We start from the raw sequence: 6362 nt of genomic DNA on the forward strand, positions 1-6362 counted from the left end.
TTGTTCGAGAAGACAAGATTTCCTATTTCATGATTAAAGTCATAAAGCAAAGTTCTTAGCTTTGGAATAAATTGATTCCTCACAGTATCTGTACTAGCACATTGTAGTAAGAAATGTTCAATATCTTCGATCTCATCCATACACAACGGACATATTGCACTTACTTCATACTTATTAAATCTACTACGATTTGATTGCAGTGTATACACTCCTGTAAGTAGTCTAGCTTTTACATTAGCTTTCATAATAGAAATAGAGTCAAGTCCTGTGTTGGCCCAAACGTTATGAACAGTTTCACAATTCATTGACATGGGATGCAAAAAGCGAAGAGTAGACTTTCCTTCTGCCATATTCGTTATCTTCTGTCTCCAGAATGTTTCTATTCTCTTTTTCACATAGTTTTTCCAACTTTCTCTATTTGGAATTGAATTTAGGATGTCAAAAATAGATTCAAATTCATACAATGAGAGTATATCGTTCACATAAATAAACCAGCTATGAGAGGTATTATCCTTCATTACAAGTTGTCTAATACATATCTCCTTCTCTATATCATTGTTTCGCACAATGTTGCCAAAGTTTACTAAAATTTGTCTATGTAAAAACGCTTCTATTGGCATCTGGCCAGACAGAATATATATTGCTGCATCAGCGGTTCGTTCTGGCAAGTTTTGCAGAATTTTAAGTTGTGATTTGTGAAAAAAGTTCAATTCATCCAGTTCCTTTCTGGTAAGTGTTACACAGTCTAGTCCAAAAATTAATCGTGGGCGAACATATGTATTCCATAATTTGATGACTATATTTGGGTTGACTCCATTATATCCGTGCATACCTGCACCCATTAGCGAATAGCAGGTTCGTCTAGCTAATTTGATTCTTTCTGATACCAAACATTTTTCAACTGAATTTCGATTAATTCCGACATGAGTATATGAAACAACATGTTCTATAGGTTTTTCGTGTAAATAAAATTCATCCACACATTTTTCATTTCTTCTACTATTGAAAGTCATAATTTTACTTTTAGCTTCACTAATAAAATATCTATCTTTATTTGCAAAAGTTTCTTGTAAATTTAACATTGTCTGTAATGAAATAGCATCTTCCGCTAATAATACAATATCATCTGCGCATGCTGGTGAGGCAATATGTATCGTTCCAATACGGAGGCCCAAATGTTTGTTTTGATACCAATCTAATAACGGATTAATATAAAGTTTATACAGAGTAGGAGACAAAATACCACCTTGTCTAACTCCCTGTTGCTCATCAAAAGCTCTTGAGAAATGTCCATCCCACTTAACCTTTGATCTCATTTGCTGATACCATTTATATACTACAAACCAATCCTCATCCTTAACTCCAGACTGAAAAAGTTTTAACATTAAAGAATCATGCCACACAACATCAAATGCTTTAGAAGCATCAATAAAGGCTACAAATACTTTCTTTTTACGATCCTTTGCGTCAGCTAGCGCCTCAGTAAGTAGTAAAGCTGCATTTGTTGGAGATACCCGTTTAGTAAAACCACGTTGCAATTTATTTTGAAGTTTATCTAAGTCTGGTGAAATTTTAGACATATGTATAGTCTCAAAAACTTTTCCCATTATACTACATACTGTAATTCGCCTATAAGAATTTGGATCCTGCAAGGGTTTACCATGACTCTTGTGTATTGGAGTAATAATTCCAGACTGAAAAATTTCAGGTACATCTCTTTCTTGTAAAACACGATCAAAAAGAGCTTTTAATATTATAGGTACAATTTGTCCACCACATTTCAAATGTTCACTCATTAGATTTAACTCGTCAGGTGACTTTCCATTTTTCATTTTGTTTATAGCTGCTGTAACTTCATCTAAAGTTGCATATTGCATTCCCTTATTCCCTGAATTTTGTAGTGTCAAAATATTTTGTATATTACGCTTCACAATTTGATGCTGATGATCACAAAATGATGAACTTGTAGATAATGTACTTAATTTTTCGAAATACGATGCCCAGCCATCCCTTATTTCTTCTGAGGACTCAAGATTTATGCCATCAATAACTAATTTAGTCAATTTCTTAACTTGCCCAGTTCTTTGAATATTAATAAGTTTGTAAAAGAGCTTCTGATTTGAAGTATATGAGTCCATTATTTCATAATACAGTTTATATCTATTATTGGCATCCAACTGCCTCTGAGCTTGTCGGAGTTTCTTTTTAGCCAATTTACAGTTCACCCATAAAATGTTAGTTTCACATTTATTTCCCCCATCTTGTTTGAAAATATTATATGCTTGTTTACTGTCATGACAAAGACTTCTCAAATTCATAGGCCACGGCTTTAACTTTCGAACCCTACGTTTTTTAACCTCCTCTGAAGCATCCTCTGCACTTGTTTTAAAAATATCAGCCACATTTTGAAATTGTTCATCTAAAGTTCCAGATGCAATATCTAAGGAATTAAATTTTTCATCAAGTAACCTTTGGTACTTCAACGTATCACATTTCTCCCAGTTAATTCTATTCATCGTAGCAGTATTGACTACATCAGTTTTTTCCGTAGCATGTAAATTACATATAAAATTAGCAGTCACTGGCACATGAGATGACAAATTTAACGGCGACATACAATATATATCTGTCTCAATAAAAAAGTTACTATCATTAAAAGCTAAAATATAGTCTATTTGTGACGAAGCTTTGTCATTATGGTGAAAAAACGTATGACTAGAAGGATAATTCCTTGGTACACATAAATTTATTTCCTGTATTGATGCTAAAAACACTTTGTCTCTTGTAGTTTTCTGTTTACGAATCAATGAGGCATTTAAGTCACCTAGCACTATTATGGTGTGGTGTGCAAATTTAATAGTTAATTCACTTATCTCATCAAAACATTGCTCATATTTTCGGTCATATTCCTTACTACCAGTACAGGGCATATATACGGCCACAATACAAATTGGTTTCGGCTTAGTGTCTAAAGTTATAACACAAATACGTTCATTACCATCATCATGAATTTTCACAAATTGGTCTAGGTGTGCTCTCCATAAAATACCACAACCACCCCATCCCCGCATGCGCTGTCTATTACTAATAGGATCATATTCGTCAGTACATTTTATAGTAGTACAAAAATCGCGTTCAGCAGCAAAAGTTTCTAATTTTGATTTTTCGAAAGACCATAACCAATGTTCCTGTATAGCTAAAATATCTACATTCCCGAGTAGCTCTGATAGGTATACGGCATTTGTTGTGAAGTTCTCAACATTGAAGGATGAAATAACGGTTGCCTTACCATTGTTGGTATTTGCTGATTCACATAGTGATTGGCCGATATGTTCAGATTTTGACTGTGAGGATACACTGGTAACCTTGCATATACTTGACTCGGTAATGTTTGTTGCATTGGCCATTGAGGTTGAAGACTGTTTACAACATGCTGTTGTTGTTTTGGGGTTTTTCTCCTGTACCTTGGAGGCCTTTTTTTCTTCACAGTTTTTTCTAAAAAAGATGTATCTGATTTTGCGGTATTGTCCTGCTCAGAAATGTTACATGATGTTTTTATCAAGTTGGTATCTACTGAGACCCCACTATTGACTATATTTTGAGAAACAGTGTCCTGAGAACTAGAAATACACTCTGTCGCCTGTACATTATATACTGGGGTATCGGACCCTTCTTGAGACAGTTCATGACGATTATTAGAGCCATAATTGTTATTATTTATAACTATACTTTTATCACTATTTAGAAATTGTCCTACTTTGCTTTCTAACAGATTAAACCTCTGTTCAAGAATTTTTAGCTCACTATTAGAGTTATTGTTAGTGTTACTTTGAGAATTACAATCACTGTTAACATTCTGCATACTTTTAGCACGTTCACTTAATATAAGAGACTGTTCTAATTCTTCAATTTTCTTTTCCAAAGTATATATATACGATTGTGCTGCAGCTAATTTCTTACTAGTATCATTTAATGTTCGTTCTTTTACTTTGAGAGCTGATTCTTTATTAACTAATTCACGCTCTTTAGCTTTTAATTGTTTTTCCTTATCAGGTAAATTGTCCAAAATTTTGGTATCACTAAAGCAAATGTCAGTATTTATAGCTACATCTACACATTTTCTATTAATATTTATACGTCGTGGTAAGTTTCCAATGGACTTTGGAGTACTCACACTTTTACTCCTACTATTCTTTTTACCCCCAAGCTCCCTTGCATTTAAAACTTTCACTATGGATGGACAACTATTGTCTTCGGTGCTATTAACAGACGGATTACACTCCTGAATTTCAGATCTATCAATATTGTCTATAGTTAATAAATCCCTACAGCTTGTACAAGTATAATAATTGTTTCCAGATTCGAGGCCCTTTCTATCTGAGAGTGATATGTTTTCACAAGCATAATGAGACCAGGCATTGCACCTATCACACAATACTGCGTTATCTGCACAATGTTTATCGCAAACCAGACACATTTCAGTTTCATTTATACTTAAGTTCATATCTATAGACCGCCCTCTTCCTTGAAGACTAATTGTGTCACAAGTAATATTTGATGCTGCATCAGTGTTACTCACAATGTTAGAAGAGTCAGTTACACTTTTAAAATCTTGTGCAATTTTGTCAGTTTCTAAAAGTTCACAAATTTTGTCCCTCATTATCTTGTTCATATTACTAAAATCCCCAATCTTGTCAAGCTCACTAATAATAAAATGCAAGTGGTCGGAATAAAAAGTTTGTAAATGTCCACCATTCACATTAACAACTGAAGTCGTCAAATATAAATTAATCCTGTATAATTTAATACCACCCTTAAATGCCACCAGAGATTCCTCTACCCTTGTAATACCATCTTTTGATAATCTGTTTTCAAATTCAAATTTAACGTTTTCAAATGGCAGTGATGTATATATTGTTCGAGTTACTGCTCTAAATGCCTCAAAAGCTGCGGTTGAAAAAGTCAACACTAGGTTCCCGTTTTTCAGCTCTACCTTAAGATGATCACGGTCCGTAGCTTCTAACTTCTGATTTAATGCTTTCGTCTTATTAATATTATAATTAACTGAACTTCGTACCGTTGGCCGACTTGGAGTGAACGGCTTTCTTGCTTGTCGTGTACGTGTTGAACGAATCATCGTGACGGATGGCAAGTCAAAAAGTTAAAATATATAGACAATGGCAGTAGTTAGTGGACTTTAATACAAGTTATTTATTAAAATTTAGTTTCGTCACCCAGACTACAGGTACGTTAATTGCAGTAAAAATGAATAAAATGGATAAAACAGCGTTTAACTAGACTTTAACTCAGGCACAATGAATGTAAAGAATAAAATAACTAACGATATGGGTTATATTAAAACCTAAAAGTGTGGACAAAACGGAAGTGTTAAAAAATACACAACACTTTCAATTAAAATGTACTGTAAAAGGTAAAAATAATGGTGCAGTGCATATATACATAAGGCTCTACCATTTGCTGTCAGGAAATCTATCAGGGTTTGGCTCACAAGTAATATTTACAGTGTCTTGGATGATAAAATCAACATGGCCGACCACTGACCAGAACGAGACGGAATGATGTCTAAGAGTTTTTTGCAAAAACTTCGCTTGGTGGTGGGTAGTCACCACAAGTTACAAAACAACGACATCTGTGTGGTCTTCAGCTCAAGAAGGATAACTCCACATGAAAACGCGGGAAATTAGATGAGTTCCGGGGTATATGCTGGATAAGAAAACATAAGAGAATTTCGAATGTAAACATTTCGAAAATCTCTGACTTTTTCTACCCCGGAACTCATCTAATTTCCCGCGTTTTCAAGTGGAGTTATCCTTCTTGAGCTGAAGACCACACAGATGTCGTTGTTTTGTAACTTCCGTTGATCGAAGTTGAATGGACCAAAAAACAGCAACACCGCCAGCGAAAAAACTAATTAAAAGTGTTTAAACAGTAATATATTATGTCTGGATATTGATATTCGATAAGGATAATTATGTAGGAACAGCAAGTACTCGTTGATTAGACCGGTAAGAGACATTTTATTAGATTTTAAAACAATTTTTCCTGACCATTGCCCCAATTTCTTGAAACGAAGTTGGCAACCTTTCGCTTCGCTTTATAGTCGACATTCACGTTGATAGTAAACATGCATATTTAGAGTATAAATATGGTATATTAGTATATATATGGTACAAATAAGTACAAATAAGGGATATATATATAGAAAAATCTGAGATTTATGATTAAACAAAAAATAAAAAAAAAAGGGGGAGGGACTATATGGGGCTCATACAGGATCCTGTCCTCAAGCACCTGTGGAAGAAATACAAAAACGAAATTTGAAACAAGAAGTTTTGAATGAA

This window comes from Mytilus edulis, chromosome 4 (genome assembly GCF_963676685.1).
Source record: "Mytilus edulis chromosome 4, xbMytEdul2.2, whole genome shotgun sequence".
NCBI lineage: Eukaryota > Metazoa > Mollusca > Bivalvia > Mytilida > Mytilidae > Mytilus > Mytilus edulis.